The sequence below is a fragment of the Gorilla gorilla genome, chromosome 4, assembly GCF_029281585.2.
Source record: "Gorilla gorilla gorilla isolate KB3781 chromosome 4, NHGRI_mGorGor1-v2.1_pri, whole genome shotgun sequence".
Classification (NCBI taxonomy): Eukaryota; Metazoa; Chordata; class Mammalia; order Primates; family Hominidae; genus Gorilla; species Gorilla gorilla.
The window spans coordinates 183,065,481-183,086,785 of NC_073228.2; positions in this window are offsets into that span (position 1 = coordinate 183,065,481).

The window sequence follows — 21,305 nt, forward strand, 5'->3', positions numbered from 1 at the left end:
GCATCAGTTCCCTCTAGTTTCCGTGTGTGTGTGTGTGTGTGTGTGTGTGTGTGTGTGTGTGTGTGTGTGTGTTTTGTTTTGTTTTACTTATTGCTTTCCTATTGTCTTTGGGATCCCTAAGAATTCCTTCTTAAGTAGAGTATGTTTAAGAAGAATTCCTTCTTAAGTAGAGTATGTTTAAGAAGAATTCCTTCTTAAGTAGAGTATGTTTAAGAAGAATTCCTTCTTAAGTAGAGTATGTTTAAGAAGAATTCCTTCTTAAAGGGAGTCCTGCACCTCTCTTAGTTGCAATCCACTGTCATTCTTCTGGAGTCCTACTGATATAATAATGCAGTGTTGAGGAGAGGAGGTATATAATAATCCATAATCTTACGAATAAATCTCAGGTTTTTCATGGGTTTCAGTCCCTGGGCTGTGATCTTCAGAGGCATTTGTTAGCTTTTTTTCCATTCCTAGGTGAGAGGGTGGAGCTGTCTAATTGCCTTTCTCCCAGGTCAGAAAAGTTTCTAGTAAAGTATTGCTCTTGAGGGTAAGCCTTTGTTTCAGAGAACACCCTGGGCATATTTCAAAATGGTAACTTTCCCCAGGCGTATTTCAAAATGGTTACTTTTCTCCTACCCCTGCCAGAAGCACAAAGGGATTTTTCTCTGATTTCACTGAGAACCCAGTGGGGTTCCTGGAGGTAAACCCCCATAAAACTGTGGCCCCAGTCTTACTCTCAAGCCAGTCCATGATCTGCCTCCCACAATGTGTCAGTCACCATGTAAGTGTTCCTACCAGTTACTGGCTCCAGAAGCTTCTGCTCCTGGTAAGCTGGTCTTGCCTGTGATTCTCTGTATCCACCTACTTCTCCAGTTTTCAGGGTGGCAGTGTGTCCTGTGACCTCAACTATCTGACGGATCTAAGAGGAATCACTGGTTTTCAGTTTGTTTACCTTTTTGCTTGTGGTGAGGATGTGAGTGATGACTTCCAAGCTCTCTACATGTTTCTAAGCTGGAGCTGGAAGCCTCTCTCCTTAGCTGAGGGTTTGGAAGTGGTGGAAGGGTATATCTGATTAGTCTGCACTTCTTTCCATCAACTTCTCCTTGTAATTGGCTTAAAGGCTACGCTGTTAGACACAGCTGACGTCATCTAGCCTGGGCTTTTGCTGATAACGTCTGGGTAAATGTGGCAGACAGAGATCATCCCAAAGCAATGTGTGGGAGGAAGAAATGTATAAGCCATAAACTCTTCTCCAACGCCATCTTCTCGTTGCAGTGTCTGGCTGCTCCAGACCTGAGTTTTGTAAAAAAACAAAACAAAAAGACCCAACACACACACACACACACCCCCCAAAATATTTTGCCACAGGCCAACTTGCACCAGTTCAAATCGGCTTTCTCAGGCATTCTCATAGTATTTATATTGATTCATCATATCAATAATCCCACCTCATTTTGGGAGGTTCTCCAGAGTTATTGTGGGGAGAAAGAAACTCATACTATTTCACCATCTTGTATGGAAACCAATAGGTTTAAAATTAAACCTTCCTTGATTTCTGGGAATCTAACTTAGTGTGGCACTTCATCTTTTTATCCACAAATGGATATAGTCTACTGATATCGGGGTTAGGAATTTTGCATCCATGCAATTTTTTTTGTGTTTTCCTTCTGGTCCTTATCTAATTTTGCCATTAGAGTTATGACATCATGGAATAAATCGAGAAGTGCTTCCTTTCCCCACTATTAACTAGAAGAGTTTATATAAGAGAATTATCTACTTCATGAATGGTAGCATTTGTCTACTAACATTCTAAGCCTGGTATTTTCTTTGTGGAAATATTTTAAATTTCAAATTTGATTCTTTTTATGACTATAATTCTATCAGATTTTCTAGTTCTTCTTGTGTAAATTTTATTTTTCTAAGAATTTGTTCATTTTACTTATTTGCATTTTTTGGCATGAACTTGTTTATATTTTTTTTTTCATTAACCTTCTAACTTCTACTCCATGAATTTGTTTATATTATTTTTTCATTAACCTTCTGATTTCTACTCTTTCAATAGTTAAATTCCGTTCCTTCTTTTTTTTTTTTTTTTTGAGATGGAGTCTTCTTGCTCAGTCGCCCAGGCTGGAGTGCAGTGGCGCGATCGCGGCTCACTGCAAGCTCCGCCTCCCAGGTTCACGCCATTCTCCTGCCTCAGCCTCCCGAGTAGCTGGGACTACAGGCACCTGCCACCACGCCCGGCTAATTTTTTGTATTTTTAGTAGAGACGGGGTTTCACCGTGTTAGCCAGGATGGTCTCCATCTCCTGACCTTGTGATCCACTCGCCTCAGCCTCCCAAAGTGCTGGGATTACAGGCGTGAGCCACCGCCCCCGGCCAGTTCTGTTCCTTATTTCTAACGTTTTTGTGTATGCATCTGTCTTTTATTCTTCATCAACATTACCAGAAGTTTGTAAATACTAAGTCAACTTTTGGCTTTGTTAATCCTTTATAAGTTTTTTTTATAATTAAATTCCATGCTTAATAAACTTGGCTTTTTATTTCCTTCTAATTTCTTTGGTTTTGTTCTATTATATAGCTCATTAGTTAATTTTCAAACCTTTTTTCTAATTTTTGTATCAAGATTATAAGTACTTCCAAGCACTTCCCTGAGTAAATTTCATACTATTTTATTTTTCAGTCAGCTTTCTCAGATTGAATCACAAGTTTTGCTCTATGATACTCGGTTAGGAGTATTTTCTGTTTTGGTCACATTAAAAATTTTAGTGATATGCTTAGTTTGTTCAGGGTGTGCATACAGGCATTTAATATGAGGAATATAATTTCTCCATAAATTTGATTTCATTACAATTACAAAAAGATAAAGAATTATGAAATAACATTTCCCTAAATTAATTACCTGTGAACACACTTTCAGTGATGAATGTGATATATTTGTAAGTCTTTAATTTTTCCTATGTTTTACTTGCTTTGCTTATATTTGTTGAAATATCATTTTATACCTGCATATAACAAAAGTTTGGGAAAAATTGGGCATGCTTTTTGTTTTTGATTTCATTTTTCTTTAATAATACACTTATTTTTATTTCACAATTTTTAATTGGTATGTAATAACTGTACATATTTTGGGGCTACATGTGGTATTTTGATACCTATATATAATATGCAATGATCAAATCAGGGAAATTAGGACATCCATCACCTCAAACACTTATCTTTTCTTTGTGTTGGAAATATTACAATTCTCTTCCTATTTTGAAATGTACAACACGTTATTGTTAACAATAATTTTCCTGCTGTACCATTTGAATACTAGAATTTATTCCTTCTATTTAACTGTATTTTTGTGCCCTTAACCAGCTTCTCTTTATCTTCTCCTACCCACTTCCCTTCCCAGCATCTGGTAACCACCATTCTAATCTATACTTCCATGAGATCCACTTTTTTAGTTCCCACATATGAGTGAGAATGTGAGATTTGTCTTTCTGTACCTGGCTTATTTTACTTAACATAGTGACCTCTAGTTCCATACATGTTGATGGAAATGATAAAATTTTGTTCTTTTTTATGGCTGAATAATATCCCATTGTGTATATGTACCATACTTTCTTTACCTGTTCATCCATTAGGTTAGGTTGATTCCGTATCTTGGCTATTATGAATAGTGTTGCAATAAACATGGGCATGCTGATATCTCTTCCCTATAGAGATTTCCTTTCTTTTGGATACGTATCAGCAGTGGGATTGCTGGAGCATGTGGTAGTTTCATTTTTAGTTTTTTTGAGGAACCTCCATACCGTTTTCCATAATGGCTGTACTACTTTACATTCCTACCAACAGTATACGAGCATTCCCCTCTTTCTGCATCTTCACTAGAATTTTTTTTTCTGTCTTCTTGATAACATTCTAACTGGAATGAGATGATATCTCATGTGCTTTTGGTTTGCATTTCCCTGATGATTAGTGATGTTGAACATTTTTTCATATACCTGTTGGCCATTTGTATGTCTTTTGAGAAATTTCTATTCAGGTCTTTCATCCATTTTTAAAATTTAATTTAATTTGTCCCTCATCTTCTTTGTGATGGTATTTTTCCATCATTAAGTCAGATTATTTGTTTCTTTTTTTATTGAGTTGTTTGTATTTTTTATTATTCTTGTCATTAATCGTTTGTCTGATGGAGTTTGCAAATATTTTCTCCCATTCTGTAGGTCTCTTCACTTTATTAATTATTTCCTTTGCTGTGCAGAAGTTTTTTAGATTGATATAATCCCATTTTTGTTTTGGTTGCCTATGTTTTTTTTTTTTTATTTTTTTTTTGAGACAGAGCCTCACTCTGTCGCCCAGGCTGGAGTGCAGTGGTACAATCTCGGCTCACTGCTACCTCTCCCTCCCAGGTTTAAGCAACTCTTCTTCCTCAACCTCCCAAGTAGCTGGGATTACAGGCACCCACCACAACATCCGGCTAATTTTTGTATTTTTAGCAGAGACAGGATTTCACCATGTTGGCCAGGTCGGTCTTGAACTCCTGACTTCAAGAGATCCACCCACCTTGGCCTCCCAAAGTGCTGGGATTCTAGGCATGAGCCACAATGCTCAGCCAGTTGCCTATGATGTTGAAGTCTTACCCAAAAAATCTTTGCCCAGACCAATGTCCTATAATGCTTTCTCAGTGTTTTATTTTAGTTGTTTCATAGTTTTAGGTCTTATGTTTAAATCTTTAATCCATTTTGAGTTGATTTTTGTATATGGTGAAATATGAGGATCTAGTTTTATTCTTCTATGTGTGGATATCCGGTTTTCCCAGCACCATCTATTAAAGAGACTGTCCTTTCCACAATGTGTGTTCTTGGCTTCTTTACTGAAAAGCAGTTGGCTGTAGGCGTGTGGATTTATTTCTGAGTTCTCTATTCTGTTCCATTGGTCTATGTATCTGTTTTTATGTCAGTACCATGCTGTTTTGTTTACTATTGCTTTGTAGTATAATTTGAAATCAGCTAGTGTGATGCCTCCAGCTTTGTTCTTCTTGCTCAGGATTGTCTTAGCTATTCAGGGTCTTTTGTGGTTCCATATAAATTTTAGAATTGCTTTTTTTGTTTCTGTGGAGAATGTACTTGGTATTTTGATAGGGACTATATCTGTGGTTGCTTTGAGTAGTATAGACATTTTAACAATGTTAATTCTTCCAATCTATGAGCATGAAATATCTTTCCATTTTTTCGTGTCCTCTTTGGTTTCTTTCATCAGTGTTTTATAATTTTTCTTGTAGAGATCTGTCACTTGTTTGGTTAAATTTATTACTAGGTATTTTATTTTTTGTAGCCATTGTAAGTGGGATTGCTTTCTTGATTTTTTTTCAGATTGCTGTAGCATATATAAACACTACTGATGTTTGTATGTTAATTTTGTACCCTGCAGCTTTACTGAGTTCTTACATAAGTTCTAAGAGTTTTTTGGTGGAGTCTTCAAGTTTTTAAAAATACAAAATCACGTCATCTGCAAACAAGAGTAATTTGACTCCTTCCTTTCTAATTTGGATTCCCTGTATTTCTTTCTCTTGCCTAATTCCTCTGGCTATAATTTCCAGTACTATATTGAATAAAAATGGTGAAAGTGGACATCCTTGTCTTATTCCATACCTTAGTGGAAAGGATTTCAGTTTTTCCCATGTGGCTTACAGAAAACATCTTATAGATATAACAAGTTATTTTAAATAGATACCAACTTATCTCTGATCATACAAAAAGGAAAGAAACAAAGAAAAACCCTGTACACATTAACTCTCTTCCCCCATTTTGAATTTTTGATGTCACAATTTGCATTTTATATTGCCTATCTCTTAACAAATTGTAGTTATTTTAAATAGTTTTGTCTTTTAGTCTTCTTAGTAAATATATAAGTAGTTTACATATCACGATTATTACATTAGTATAACAATCATGTTAATGTCCTTTTCTTTTGGTTTGAAGAATCCCTTTAGCATTTTTTATAGGTCCAATCTAGTAGCAATCAATTGCCCCAGCTTTTGTTTGTCTGGGAAAGTCTTTATTGCTCCTTCATTTCTGAAAGATAGCTTTTCTGGGTATAGAATTCTTGCTTGGCAGATTTTTTTTCCCCCTTCAGACTGGAAATATATCTTCCTACTCCATCCTGGCCTGTAAAGTTTCTACTGCGAAGTCTTCTGCTAGGAATATTTGATCTCTCTTACACGTTATTTGCTTCTTTTCTCTAGCTACTTTTAGAATCCCCTCTCTGTGTTGGACCTTTGAGAGTTTATATGTCTTGGAGAATTCTTATTTGGGTTGAATCTGATTGCTAACCTTTGGTCTTCCTGTACCTGGATATTTGTATCTTTCTCCAGGTTTGGAAAGTTTTCTATTATTATTTCTTTAAATAAGCTTTCTACCTATATTTCTTCCTCAGTTCCCTCTTTAAGTCCAATAATCTGAATATTTGCTGGTTTGATGTTGTCTTATAGATCCCCTAAGCTTTCTTTATTCCTTTTCATTATGTTTTCTTTCTCTCTTCCATGTATTTTCAAATAGTCTGTCTTTGAGCTCACTGATTCTTTCCTATGTTTGATCAGTTCTGCTGTTGATGTTCTCTATTGAAATTTTCATAGTATTTTTCAACTCCAGGATTTCACTATTTTTTTCTTTTTTGAGATGGAGTCTTGCTCTGTTGCCCATGCTGGAGTCCAATGGCGTGATCTTGGTTCACTGCAACCTGCACCTCCTGAGTTGAAGCGATTCTCCTGCCTCTGCCGCCTGAGTAGCTGGGATTATAGGTGTGCGCCACCATGCCTGGCTAATATTCATGTATTTAGTAGAGACAGAGTTTCACCATGTTATCCACGTTGGTCTCGAACTCCTGACCTCAAGTGATCCACCAGCCTTGGCCTCCCAAAGTGCTGGGATTTCAGGCATGAGCCACTGTGCCTGGTTGATTTCACATTTTAAAAAATTTTTGTTTTAATCTTTCTGTTAAATTTTCTGGTACATTTCTGAATTAATCCTATGTGTTTTCCTAAAGTTTGTTGAACTATTTAGAACAGCTATTTGGAATTCTTTTTTTTTTTTTTTGAGACAAGAGTCTCACCTCTGTCACCCAGGCTGGAGTGCATGGAGTATAGTGGGGCTATCTCAGCTCACTGCAGCCCCCGCCTCCTGGGTTCAAGTGATTCTTCTGCCTCAGCCTCCCGAGTAGCTGGGACTACAGACGTGCACCACCACACCCGGCCAATTTTTGTATTTTTAGTAGAGATGGGGTTTCACCATGTTGGCCAGGATGGTCTTGATCTCCTGACCTCGTGATCTGCCCACCTCGGCCTCCCAAAGTACTGGGGTTACAGGTGTGAGCCACTGCGCCCAGCCTGGAATTCTTCATCTGAGACATTAAACATCTCCATCACTTTGGTCTGCCTCTGGCACCTTGTTTTCTCTGTTTGGTTAGGTCATATTTCCTTGAATGTTTTTGAGCTTGTGGATGTGCGACAATGTCTGTGCATTTAGGGACTGAAGATTTATTTTAGTCTTCACAGTCTGGCCTCATTTGTGCCTGCCTTTCTTCAGAGGGCCTTCCAGGGATTCTAAGCCCACTATTGAGTTCCCTGAGCCTGTGACCACTGTACCCATCTCAGCACTGGAAGATGTTCTACTCCCAGGCTTGCTGTGAGTCTCATGAGGACTTTGAGGTTAATGAAGTTTTGAGTCCCAGATGGACCTGGGGAAGACCCAAGGAATGGATATATTGGGGCTGTGTGGGAATGCTAGCCAGGGACCTGGGTCTAGAAGACTGTACTGTAGGCTCAGATGGGTGCGCCTCCTCGCAGATCTGAGTCTAGAAGACTGTACCGTAGGCTCAGATGGGTGCGACTCCTAGCAGGTCTTTGCATAGGTGGAATGGGTTCCTTACTGCAGCAAGAGGAGCTGGAGTTGAGACTGGGTCCCCTTGGAATCTGCTGTGGGACAAAGGCTGGAGGGCCCATTATGTTGGCCCAGATAGGTGAGCATCTCCCAGCAGATCTTGGTACAGATGAGATAGTTCTCTGATTGCAGTAGGAGGGGCTGGAGCTGAGACTGGTTCCCCTCAGGATCTGTTGTGGGATAAGGTTGGCAAGCCTATCAGGGAGGCTCAGACTCCTGGGATTGAGGTATGAGTGAGTCTCCCTCTGGGTTCTTCTGTGAGCAACTCTGAACTAGGACCTACATGGGAGTGATGGGGACTGGAGCTGAGCCACAAGGCAACTTTGAGGTTTACTTTTAAGATGGAGGTGACCAGGCAGATGCCTTTCCACCAAGGCACTAGGGTACACAATTCCTTCTGGATCCTTTAACAGATGGTTTTGGTTGCAGGTTCAAAGTCAAACAGTACGGTAGCCAAAGCCCCTTGGGGGACTGGGCCATTTCTGGGCTTGAACCCAGGAACAAGATTGGTGGATCAGCCAACTGGTGTTAGTCTGCACTCTCAAAATAATCCTCCAAGATCTTGGGCTTCACCAATATTTCACAAACTCCTATCTGAATCCTGAGGCAGAGAGACTTTTGATTCTGGATAGGCACAGAATTCTTGTTGTTGTGGGGAGATGTGAGCAGGTTACCTTCTATTCTGCCATCTTGGTGACCAGAATTTTCTAATTTTCAATTTTTTTTTGACCTGTGATTTATTTAGAGGTATGATTTTTAAATTTCAAAAATATATTTTAGCTAAATTTTAAAATATTGATTTCTAATTTAATTTTGTAGTTAAGTTACATTAAGTAAAAAATCATTTCAATTTATTATTATTATTTAATTGTCCAATATGTTGTCAGTTGTCATAAATATTTCATATGTGTTTGAAAAGAATGTGAGTTCAATTGTTGGAGGCTCAGAGATATATGTGTTTTCCTTAGATCAATTTTGTTTGTTGTATTATTCAAATGATATATTATTATTTTTTCTGCTGAGCTATCAATGACTGAGAGACATGTTAAACTTTTTCCCTAGGATGGAGGCTTTGTCAATTTCTCCTTAAGGTTATCACAACTTTTGATATATTAACCAGGTTAACTGAACTTTGATATCTTTATAATATTTATTTCATGAACCTTGTCTATCCAGTAATTTTTTTTTTGCCTGAAAATCAAAAGCCTTGTATATACAGAATTATGGTGATATATATTAGAAACACTGTAGTTTAAATTGCTTTAGAAATAAGGAAGAAGCTGCCACATTTGGGAACTTTGCTAGGAATTTAAATGCCTATTCTCTTTCACCACTAAAACTTTGTGTTACGGGTTTGTCACACATTATTGGAAATGGCACTTAGTCTAATTCCAATTGTTAGACAATTTTATATTAAAAGTTGAAATATAGGTTCCAGAAATTTCTGATTTGATAATTCAGGCCAAATATCCTGCTGAAAACAGCTAAAAAGGCAAAAGGCTGAGCAAGAAAAAAAAAATGGCTGAAAGGTGAGGAGGGGATTGGAATTCAGAGAGGCAAGCCATAGCCACTAGAAAACTTAAACAATCATATGAACCAACTTGACCTAATTGACACCCCCAGAGCACTTTAGCCAACAACAGCAGACTACGCATTATTTTCAACACATACAAACCATATACCAGGCCATTTACAAAGTCTCAATACATTTAAAAGGACTGAAATAACACAAAGTATGTTTTTCTGGCCACAATGATAGTAAATCAAACACAGGAATAAAACGGGCCCAGGCACAGTGGCTCACGCCTGTAATCCCAGCACTTTGGGAGGCTGAGGCAGTTGACTTACTTGAGGTCAGGCATTCGAGACCAGCCTGGCCAACATGGTGAAACGCCGTCTCTACTAAAAATATAAAAACTAGCTGGGTGTGGTGGCACACACCTGTAATCCCAGCTACTTGGGAGGCTAAGGCAGGAGAATCGCTTGAACTTGGGAGGCAGACGTTGCAATGTGTCGAGATTGCACCACTGCACTCCAACCTGGGCAACAGAGTGAGACTCTGTCAAAAAAAAAAAAAAAGAAATAAAATTGGGACATACCCAAGTATTTTGAAAATTAAAAACAATTTTTAATCCACGAGTAGAAGAGCAAACTAACCCAAAGCAAGCAGAAGAATATATTAAGGATTCAAATGAAAATCAGTGCAGTAGAAAATAGAAAAACAGGAGAGAAAAATCAGTGAAACAAAAAGTTGCTTCTTTGAAAAGACCAACAAGATTGAAAAACCTTTAGCTAACGTTAAGAAAAAAGGTAAAAAAACATAAATGCATAAATAACGAGTAAATATGGGGATGTCATTACTGACCCTACAACAGTTGAAAGGATTATAAGGGAATACCAGGAATAATTGTATGGCAACAAATCAGATAACTCAAATGAAACAGAAATTTCTAGAAAGACACAAACTACCAAAAGTGATTCAAGAAGAAGAAATATAAAATCTTAATAGACTTATAATACGCAAAAAAAAACCCCACAAAAAACTGAATTCATAATATAAAATCTGGCCACAAAGAAAAGCTTGGGCCAGAGGTGTTCACTGGTGGTCTATCAAACATTTAAGACAGAGGTAATATCAATTCTTCACAAACTCTTCCAGTAGAAGGAATAGGAAGAACCACTTCCCAATTTATTCTATGAGGCCAGTATTACCCTGAAACCAAAGCCAAAGACATCATGAGAAAACTACAGAATATAGGTACAAATGCCCTTAACAAAAGATTAGCGAAACAACTTTAGGAACAGAGAAAAAGAATTACATACCATGACCAAGTGGGATGTATCTGTGGAATGCAAGGTTGATTTAACATTTGAAAATCAATTAATATAATAGACAATATTAATAGGATAAAGGACAAAATTTATGTGATTATCTCAGTAGATACAAAAAAAGATATTCAATAAAATCCAATACCCATTCATGATAAAAAAAAACTCTCAATAAATTAGGAATAGAAGGCACCTTCCTCAATCTAATAAAGTGCATCTATAAGAAGCTTACAGCTAACATCATACTTAATGGTGAAATACTGGATGCTTTTCCTATACGATGAGGAATAAGGCAAGCATGTTTGCTCTTGCCATTTCTAGTCAGCATTGTAGGGAAGTTCTAGCCAGTCCAATAATAAAAAAGAAGGCAGTCCAGACTGAAAAAAGATAAATAAAACTGTATTTATTCACAAATATGAAGAAAATACCAGGACGGGCACGGTGGTTCACACCAGTGGTACCAGCACTTTGGGAGGACCAGGTAGAAGGATCGCTTGAGTCCAGGAGTTTGAGACCAACCTGGGCAACATAGCAAAACCCTGTGTCTACAAAAACAAAACAAAACCAAAATAGTCAGGCATGGTGGCATGCACCTGTAGTCCCAGCTACTTGGGAGGCTGGGGAGGGAGGATTGCTTGTGTCCAGGAGGTCGAGGCTGCAGTGAGCTGTGATTATGCCACTGCATTTCAGCCTAGGCAACAGAGTGAGACCCTGTCTCAAAAAGAAAAGAAAAGAAAATACTGAGGAATCCATAGAAAAAAAAAAACCCAGCTACTAGAACTAATAAACATGTTGAGAACATTTGAGGACCCAAGATTAAGACACAAAAAGCAACTGTACTTCACTATACTAGCAATGAACAACATGAAAATGAAATTAATAAAACTAGTCCATCAAAGGGAATAAAATGCTTAGGAATAAACTTAACAAAAATGTGTAAGACGTGTACATTGAAAACTACAAAACACTGCCTGAGAGATATTAAAGAAAATCTAAATAAATTGAAAGACATTTCATGTTCATAGACTGAAAGACACAATGTTGTTAGGTATCAGTTGTTCCCTGACTGATCTAATAAATTCAATGTGACTTTTTCACATGCCAGTAGGCCTTCTTGCAGAATTGACAAGATGACTTAAATACTTACATGGAAGTGCAAAAGACTCCGAAGAGGCAAAACAATTTTGAAAAATAACGAAGTTAAAGGACTTCATACTCCCTGATTTCAAAGCTTACTAAAAGTTATAGTAATCAAGACAGTTGTGACACTAATGCAAGGAAAGATGTAGGTCAATGGAGCAGAATTGATAAAAAAAATTCTTCATTTGTGATCACTTGATTTTTATCAACATACCAAGGAAATTTTGTAGGGAAAAGACAGCCTTTTCGACAAATGATGTTTGTTTTCAAGAAATTATGCGGAGGAGCCAAGATGGCCAAATAGGAACAGCTCCGGTCTACAGCTCCCAGCGTGGGCGACGCAGAAGATGGGTGATTTCTGCATTTCCATCTGAGGTACGGGTTCTTCTCACTAGGGAGTGCCAGACAGTGGGCGCAGGTCAGTGGGTGCGCACACCGTGCGCCAGCCGAAGCAGGGCGAGGCATTGCCTCACTCAGGAAGCGCAAGGGGTCAGGGAGTTCCCTTTCCTAGTCAAAGAAAGGGGTGACAGACGGCACCTGGAAAATCGGGTCACTCCCACCCGAATACTGCGCTTTTCCGACCGGCTTAAAAAACGGCGCACCAGGAGATTATATCCGGCACCTGGCTCAGAGGGTCCTACGCCCACGGAGTCTCGCTGATTGCTAGCACAGCAGTCTGAGATCAAACTGCAAGGCGGCAGCGAGGCTGGGGGAGGGGTGCCCGCCATTGCCCAGGCTTGATTAGGTAAACAAAGCAGCCGGGAAGCTGGAACTGGGTGGAGCCCACCACAGCTCAAGGAGGCCTGCCTGCCTCTGTAGGCTCCACCCCTGGGGGCAGGGCACAGACAAACAAAAAGACAGCAGTAACCTCTGCAGACTTAAATGTCCCTGTCTGACAGCTTTGAAGAGAGCGGTGATTCTCCCAGCACACAGCTAGAGATCTGAGAATGGGCAGACTGCCTCCTCAAGTGGGTCACTGACCCCTGACCCCCGACCCCCGAGCAGCCTAACTGGGAGGCACCCCCCAGCAGGGGCACACTGACACCTCACATGGCCGGGTACTCCAACAGACCTGTAGCTGAGGGTCCTGTCTGTTAGAAGGAAAACTAACAAACAGAAAGGACATCCACACCAAAAACCCATCTGTACATCACCATCACCAAAGACCAAAAGTAGATAAAACCACAAAGATGGGGAAAAAACAGAGCAGAAAAACTGGAAACTCTAAAAAGCAGAGCGCCTCTCCTCCTCCAAAGGAACGCAGTTCCTCACCAGCAATGGAACAAAGCTGGACGGAGAATGACTTTGACGAGCTGACAGAAGAAGGCTTCAGACGATCAAATTACTCTGAGCTACAGGAGGACATTCAAACCAAAGGCAAAGAAGTTGAAAACTTTGAAAAAAATTTAGAAGAATGTATAACTAGAATAACCAATACAGAGAAGTGCTTAAAGGAGCTGATGGAGCTGAAAACCAAGGCTCGAGAACTACGTGAAGAATGCAGAAGCCTCAGGAGCCGATGTGATCAACTGGAAGAAAGGGTATCACCAATGGAAGATGAAATGAATGAAATGAAGCGAGAAGGGAAATCTAGAGAAAAAAGAATAAAAAGAAACGAGCAAAGCCTCCAAGAAATATGGGACTATGTGAAAAGACCAAATCTATGTCTGATTAGTGTACCTGAAAGTGATGCGGAGAATGGAACCAAGTTGGAAAACACTCTGCAGGATATTATCCAGGAGAACTTCCCCAATCTAGCAAGGCAGGCCAACATTCAGATTCAGGAAATACAGAGAACGCCACAAAGATACTCCTCGAGAAGAGCAACTCCAAGACACATAATTGTCAGATTCACCAAAGTTGAAATGAAGGAAAAAATGTTAAGGGCAGCCAGAGAGAAAGGTCGGGTTACCCTCAAAGGGAAGCCCATCAGACTAACAGCGGATCTCTCAGCAGAAACTCTACAAGCCAGAAGAGAGTGGGGGTCAATATTCAACATTCTTAAAGAAAAGAATTTTCAACCCAGAATTTCATATCCAGCCAAACTGAGCTTCATAAGTGAAGGAGAAATAAAATACTTTACAGACAAGCAAATGCTGAGAGATTTTGTCACCACCAGGCCTGCCCTAAAAGAGCTCCTGAAGGAAGCACTAAACATGGAAAGGAACAACTGGTACCAGCTGCTGCAAAATCATGCCAAAATGTAAAGACCATCGAGACTAGGAAGAAACTGCATCAACTAATGAGCAAAATAACCAGCTAACATCATAATGACAAGATCAAATTCACACATAACAATATTAACTTTAAATGTAAATGGACTAAATGCTCCAATTAAAAGACGCAGACTGGCAAATTGGATAAAGAGTCAAGACCCATCAGTGTGCTGTATTCAGGAAACCCATCTCACGTGCAGAGACACACATAGGCTCAAAATAAAAGGATGGAGGAAGATCTACCAAGCAAATGGAAAACAAAAAAAGGCAGGGGTTGCAATCCTAGTCTCTGATAAAACAGACTTTAAACCAACAAAGATCAAAAGAGACAAAGAAGGCCATTACATAATGGTAATGGGATCAATTCAACAAGAAGAGCTAACTATCCTAAATATATATGCACCTAATACAGGAGCACCCAGATTCATAAAACAAGTCCTGAGTGACCTACAAAGAGACTTAGACTCCCACACATTAATAATGGGAGACTTTAACACCCCACTGTCAACATTAGACAGATCAACGAGACAGAAAGTCAACAAGGATACCCAGGAATTGAACTCAGCTCTGCACCAAGCGGACCTAATAGACATCTACAGAACTCTCCACCCCAAATCAACAGAATATACATTTTTTTCAGCACCACACCACACCTATTCCAAAATTGACCACATACTTGGAAGTAAAGCTCTCCTCAGCAAATGTAAAAGAACAGAAATTATGACAAACTATCTCTCAGACCACAGTGCAATCAAACTAAAACTCAGGATTAAGAATCTCACTCAAAACTGCTCAACTACATGGAAACTGAACAACCTGCTCCTGAATGACTACTGGGTACATAAAGAAATGAAGGCAGAAATAAAGATGTTCTTTGAAACCAACGAGAACAAAGACACAACATACCAGAATCTCTGGGATGCATTCAAAGCAGTGTGTAGAGGGAAATTTATAGCACTAAATGCCCACAAGAGAAAGCAGGAAAGATCCAAAATTGACACCCTAACATCACAATTAAAAGAACTAGAGAACCAAGAGCAAACACATTCAAAAGCTAGCAGGAGGCAAGAAATAACTAAAATCAGAGCAGAACTGAAGGAAATAGAGACACAAAAAACCCTTCAAAAAATTAATAAATCCAGGAGCTGGTTTTTTGAAAGGATCAACAAAATTGATAGACCGCTAGCAAGACTAATAAAGAAAAAAAGAAGAATCAAATAGATGCACTAAAAAATGCTAAAGGGGATATCACCACCGATCCCACAGAAATACAAACTACTATCAGAGAGTACTACAAACACCTCTACGCAAATAAACTAGAAAATCTAGAAGAAATGGATAAATTCCTCAACACATACACCCTCCCAAGACTAAACCAGGAAGAAGTTGAATCTCTGAATAGACCAATAACAGGTTCTGAAATTGTGGCAATAATCAATAGTTTACCAACCAAAAAGAGTCCAGGACCAGATGGATTCACAGCCGAATTCTACCAGAGGTACAAGGAGGAACTGGTACCATTGCTTCTGAAACTATTCCAATCAATAGAAAAAGAGGGAATCCTCCCTAACTCATTTTATGAGGCCAGCATCATCCTGATACCGAAGCCTGGCAGAGACACAACCAAAAAAGAGAATTTTAGACCAATATCCTTGATGAACATCGATGCAAAAATCCTCAATAAAATACTGGCAAACCAAATCCAGCAGCACATCAAAAAGCTTATCCAACACGATCAAGTGGGCTTCATCCCTGGGATGCAAGGCTGGTTCAATATATGCAAATCAATAAATGTAATCCAGCATATAAACAGAACAAAAGCCAAAAAGCACATGATTATCTCAATAGATGCAGAAAAGGCCTTTGACAAAATTCAGCAACCCTTCATGCTAAAAACTCTCAATAAATTAGGTATTGATGGGATGTATTTCAAAATAATAAGAGCTATCTATGACAAACCCACAGCCAATATCATACTGAATGGGCAAAAACTGGAAGCATTCCCTTTGAAAACTGGCACAAGACAGGGATGCCCTCTCTCACCACTCCTATTCAACATAGTGTTGGAAGTTCTGGCCAGGGCAATTAGGCACGAGAAGGAAATAAAGGGTATTCAATTAGGAAAAGAGGAAGTCAAATTGTCCCTGTTTGCAGACGACATGATTGTATATCTAGAAAACCCCATTGTCTCAGCCCAAAATCTCCTTAAGCTGATAAGCAACTTCAGCAAAGTCTCAGGATACAAAATCAATGTACAAAAATCACAAGCATTCTTATACACCAACAACAGACAAACAGAGAGCCAAATCGTGAGTGAACTCCCATTCACAATTGCTTCAAAGAGAATAAAATACCTAGGAATCCAACTTACAAGGGATGTGAAGGACCTCTTCAAGGAGAACTACAAACCACTGCTCAAGGAAATAAAAGAGGATACAAACAAATGGAAGAACATTCCATGCACATGGGTAGGAAGAATCAATATCGTGAAAATGGCCATACTGCCCAAGCTAATTTACAGATTCAATGCCATCCTCATCAAGCTACCAATGACTTTCTTCACAGAATTGGAAAAAACTACTTTAAAGTTCATATGGAACCAAAAAAGAGCCCGCATCGCCAAGTCAATCCTAAGCCAAAAGAACAAAGCTGGAGGCATCACACTACCTGACTTCAAACTATACTACAAGGCTACAGTAACAAAAACAGCATGGTACTGGTACCAAAACAGAGATATAGATCAATGGAACAGAACAGAGCCCTCAGAAATAACGCGCATATCTACAACTATCTGATCTTTGACAAACCTGAGAAAAACAAGCAATGGGGAAAGGATTCCCTATTTAATAAATGGTGCTGGGAAAACTGGCTAGCCATATGTAGAAAGCTGAAACTGGATCCCTTTCTTACACCTTATACAAAAATCAATTCAAGATGGATTAAAGACTTAAACATTAGACCTAAAACCATAAAAACCCTAGAAGAAAACCTAGGCATTACCATTCAGGACATAGGCATGGGCAAGGACTTCATGTCTAAAACACCAAAAGCAATGGCAACAAAAGACAAAATTGACAAATGGGATCTAATTAAACTAAAGAGCTTCTGCGCAGGAAAACAAACTACCATCAGAGTGAACAGGCAACCTACAAAATGGGAGAAAATTTTTGCAACCTACTCATCTGACAAAGGGCTAATATCCAGAATCTACAATGAACTCAAACAAATTTACAAGAAAAAAACAACCCCATCAAAAAGTGGGCGAAGGACATGAACAGACACTTCTCAAAAGAAGACATTTATGCAGCCAAAAAACACATGAAAAAATGCTCACCATCACTGGCCATCAGAGAAATGCAAATCAAAACCACAATGAGATGCCATCTCACACCAGTTAGAACGGCAATCATTAAAAAGTCAGGAAACAACAGGTGCTGGAGAGGATGTAGAGAAACAGGAACACTTTTACACTGTTGGTGGGACTGTAAACTAGTTCAACCATTGTGGAAGTCAGTGTGGCGATTCCTCAGGGATCTAGAACTAGAAATACCATTTGACCCAGCCATCCCATTACTGGGTATATACCCAAAGGACTATAAATCATGCTGCTATAAAGACACATGCACACGTATGTTTATTGCGGCATTATTCACAATAGCAAAGACTTGGAACCAACCCAAATGTCCAACAATGATAGACTGGATTAAGAAAATGTGGCACATATACACCATGGAATACTATGCAGCCATAAAAAGTGATGAGTTCATGTCCTTTGTAGGGACATGGATGAAATTGGAAATCATCATTCTCAGTAAACTATCACAAGAACAAAAAACCAAACACCGCATATTCTCACTCATAGGTGGGAACTGAACAATGAGAACATATGGACACAGGAAGGGGAACATCACACTCTGGGGACTGTTGTGGGGTGGGGGGGAGGGGGGAGGGATGGCATTGGGAGATATACCTAATGCGAGATGACGAGTAAGTGGGTGCAGCACACCAGCATGGCACATGTATACATATGTAACTAACCTGCACATTGTGCACATGTACCCTAAAACTTAAAGTATAATAAAAAAAGCCTTAAAAAAATTATGCAACAAAATGACAATAGGATATCTACATGCAAAAAGATGAATTTAGACCTTCATGTCACACCATACATAAATATTAAATCAAGATGGACCATTGGCCTAAACATAAGAGCTAAAACTGTTATACTTTTAGGAAAAAAAAAGGAAATCTTCACGGCCTTCAGCAATTTCATTGGGAAATTTCAACACACGGCACTACCATGTTTGGATATCAAGATGCAAAAAGATCAACGTGTATCCAAACTTCACTTTATATACAAAAATTAACTCAAAATATAGACAGAAATGTAAAACCTAGGAATATAAAACTTCGAGAACAAAACATAGAAGAAAATCTTTGTGACCTTAGGTTGAGTGAAGATTTCTTAGATACAATATGAAACACACAGTCCATAATAGAATAAATTGATAAACTGAACTCTAGTAAAATTAAAAACTTCTACTCTTCAGAAGACACTGTTAAGAGAATAAAAAGAGAATAAGAATACAAGCCACGAACTGGGAGAAAATATTTGCAAAGCATATTTTTGGTAAATTACTCATAATATACTCTCCAAACTAAATAAGAAAATAAAAAACCTAATACAAATTCAGCAAGGTTTCACAGATGCCTCACCATATATGCACATATATATAACAAATAAGGGCATGAAAAGACATGTCCATCAACTGGTAAATAAACAAAGTAAATATATCTGTACAATGGACTACTACTCAGTCATAAAAGGGGATGAACTATTGATGTACTCAATAACACATATGAATCTAAAAAATTATGCTGACTGAAAGAGAGTAGATAGTGTTTAATTTCATTTTATGAAACTGAGATGAGACACCAGTAGCTGCCTGGGGACAGAAGTGAAGGCGAGATTACAAAGGAGCAGAAGGGAATTTTGGCGGTGATGGATAGGTTCTCTTTTTTTTTTTTTTGAGACAGAGTCTTGCTCTGTCGTCCAGGCTGGAGTGCAGTGGTGCGATCTCAGCTCACTGCAAGTTCCATCTCCCGGGTTCAAGCAGTTCTCCCTGCCTCAGCCTCCCGAGTAGCTGGAATTACAGGCACGTGCCACCACACCCGGCTAATTTTTGTATTTTTAGTAGAGATGAGGTTTCACCATGTTGGCCAAGCTGGTCTCGAACTCCTGGCCTCAAGTGATCCACCTGCCTCGGCCTCCCAAAGTGGTGGGATTACAGGCGTTGAGTCACCATGCCTGGCCGGTTCCCTGTCTTGATTGTGATGATGGTTTCCCACTTGTATACATGTTTCAAAATTTGTCAATGTATACACCCAAATATGTGCAGTTTATTAGATGTCAATTATACCTCAAAACTATTTTTAAAAATTGGGTATGCATTTTACGTATGTTTGCTTCTTTATTTCATTTTTCTATAAATTATTCTTTATTCATCCACAATGAAATAAAAACAGTACGTAGCTTCAAAACTAACAGAAGGTTAAAATGGAATGGGGAAAAAAGCAGCCAATCCAAAGGAAGGGGAGAAAGAAGCGGAGAAAGAACACAGAACAGTCAGGAGGAAGGGACAGCACAGAAGGCAGCCAGAGGGTGCTGGCCGCACGGATGGCATTACATATAATGAACTAAATAGTCCAATTAAAGGATTAAAATGTTAAGCTATATTAAAACTGATACGTCTACAAAGTTCAAATACAGCACATAGGATACAGAAAATTTGAAAGTAAAGGAGAAGTTATATCATGCAACCTTTAATTGAAAGCAAGCTGATGTAGCTATACTGGACTAACATTGGGGGAAATTTGCAAGACAAGTTATTTCTGGGAATAAAATCAGTCAATTCATTAAGATAAAAGGATGATGTCACCAAGAAGATAACAATTAGAAATGTGTGTGTTCTCAATGTGGTTTCAAAATAGTAAAAAGCTCCTTCTTTAAAAGAAGGGTAAAAAGGGGCCAGATGCAGTGGCTCACGCCTGTAATGTCAGCACTTTGGGAGGCCAAGGCAGGCGGATCACCTGAGGTCAGGAGTTCAAGACCAGCCTGGCCAACATGGCGAAACCCCGTCTCTACTAAAAATACAAAAATTAGCTGGGCATGATGGTGGGTGCTGTAATCCCAGCTACTCGGGAGGCTGAGGCAGGAGAATCCCTTGACCCAGGAGGCAGAGAGTGCAGTGAGCTGAGAACGTGCCAGGCACTCTAGCCTGGGCAACAGAGCAAGACTCGGTCTCAAAAATAAATAAATAAATAAATAAATAAATAAATAAATAAATAAATAAATAAATAAAAATTAATGAAGGGTAAAATGGACAAAACTGCAATTGAAATGGGAGAAATAGTAAAATCCATGATCAGTGGGAGCTACTGAAACAACTTTCTGGCTGGGCTCAGTGGCTCATGCCTGTAATCCCAGTCCTCTGGGAGGCCAAGGCGGTCGGATCACCTGAGGTCGGGAGTTCAAGACCAGCCTGGCCAACATGGCAAAAACCCGTCTCTACTGAAAATACAAAAATTAGCTGAGCGTGGTGATGGGTGCCTATAATCCAAGCTACTCATGAGGCTGAGGCAGGAGAATCACTTGAACCTGGGAGGTGGAGGGTTGCAGTGAGCCAAGATCGTGCCATTGTACTCCAGCCTGGGCAACAAGAGCGAAACTCCCTCCAGAAAAACAAACAACAACAATAACAAAAAAACAAACCCCAAAACCCCCTAACTTCCTATCAAACTGATAGAACAAGGAGACAACAAAATCAAGATACAAAATATTTCAATAACAAAGTAACAAATTTGACATCATGGGCATGTATAGATACTACCCCCAACAACCACCAATTCCATGTTCTTTTAGAAGGCATGGGAATACTTACAAAAATTGGGACAGAAGAAATCTCCTCTGCCTTCCCACCCCTGCTTCTCCCTATACCTGCTGATAGCAACAAGGGCCAGAGATAAGGGTTTTCTTTAGAAGTGGAACACAAAGGCCAGGCGTGGTGGCTCACGCCTGTAATCCCAGCACTTTGGGAGGCCGAGGCGGGTGGATCACGAGGTCAGGAGATCGAGACCATCCTGGCTAACACGATGAAACCCTATCTCTACTAAAAATACAAAAATTAGCTGGACATGGTGGCGGGTGCCTG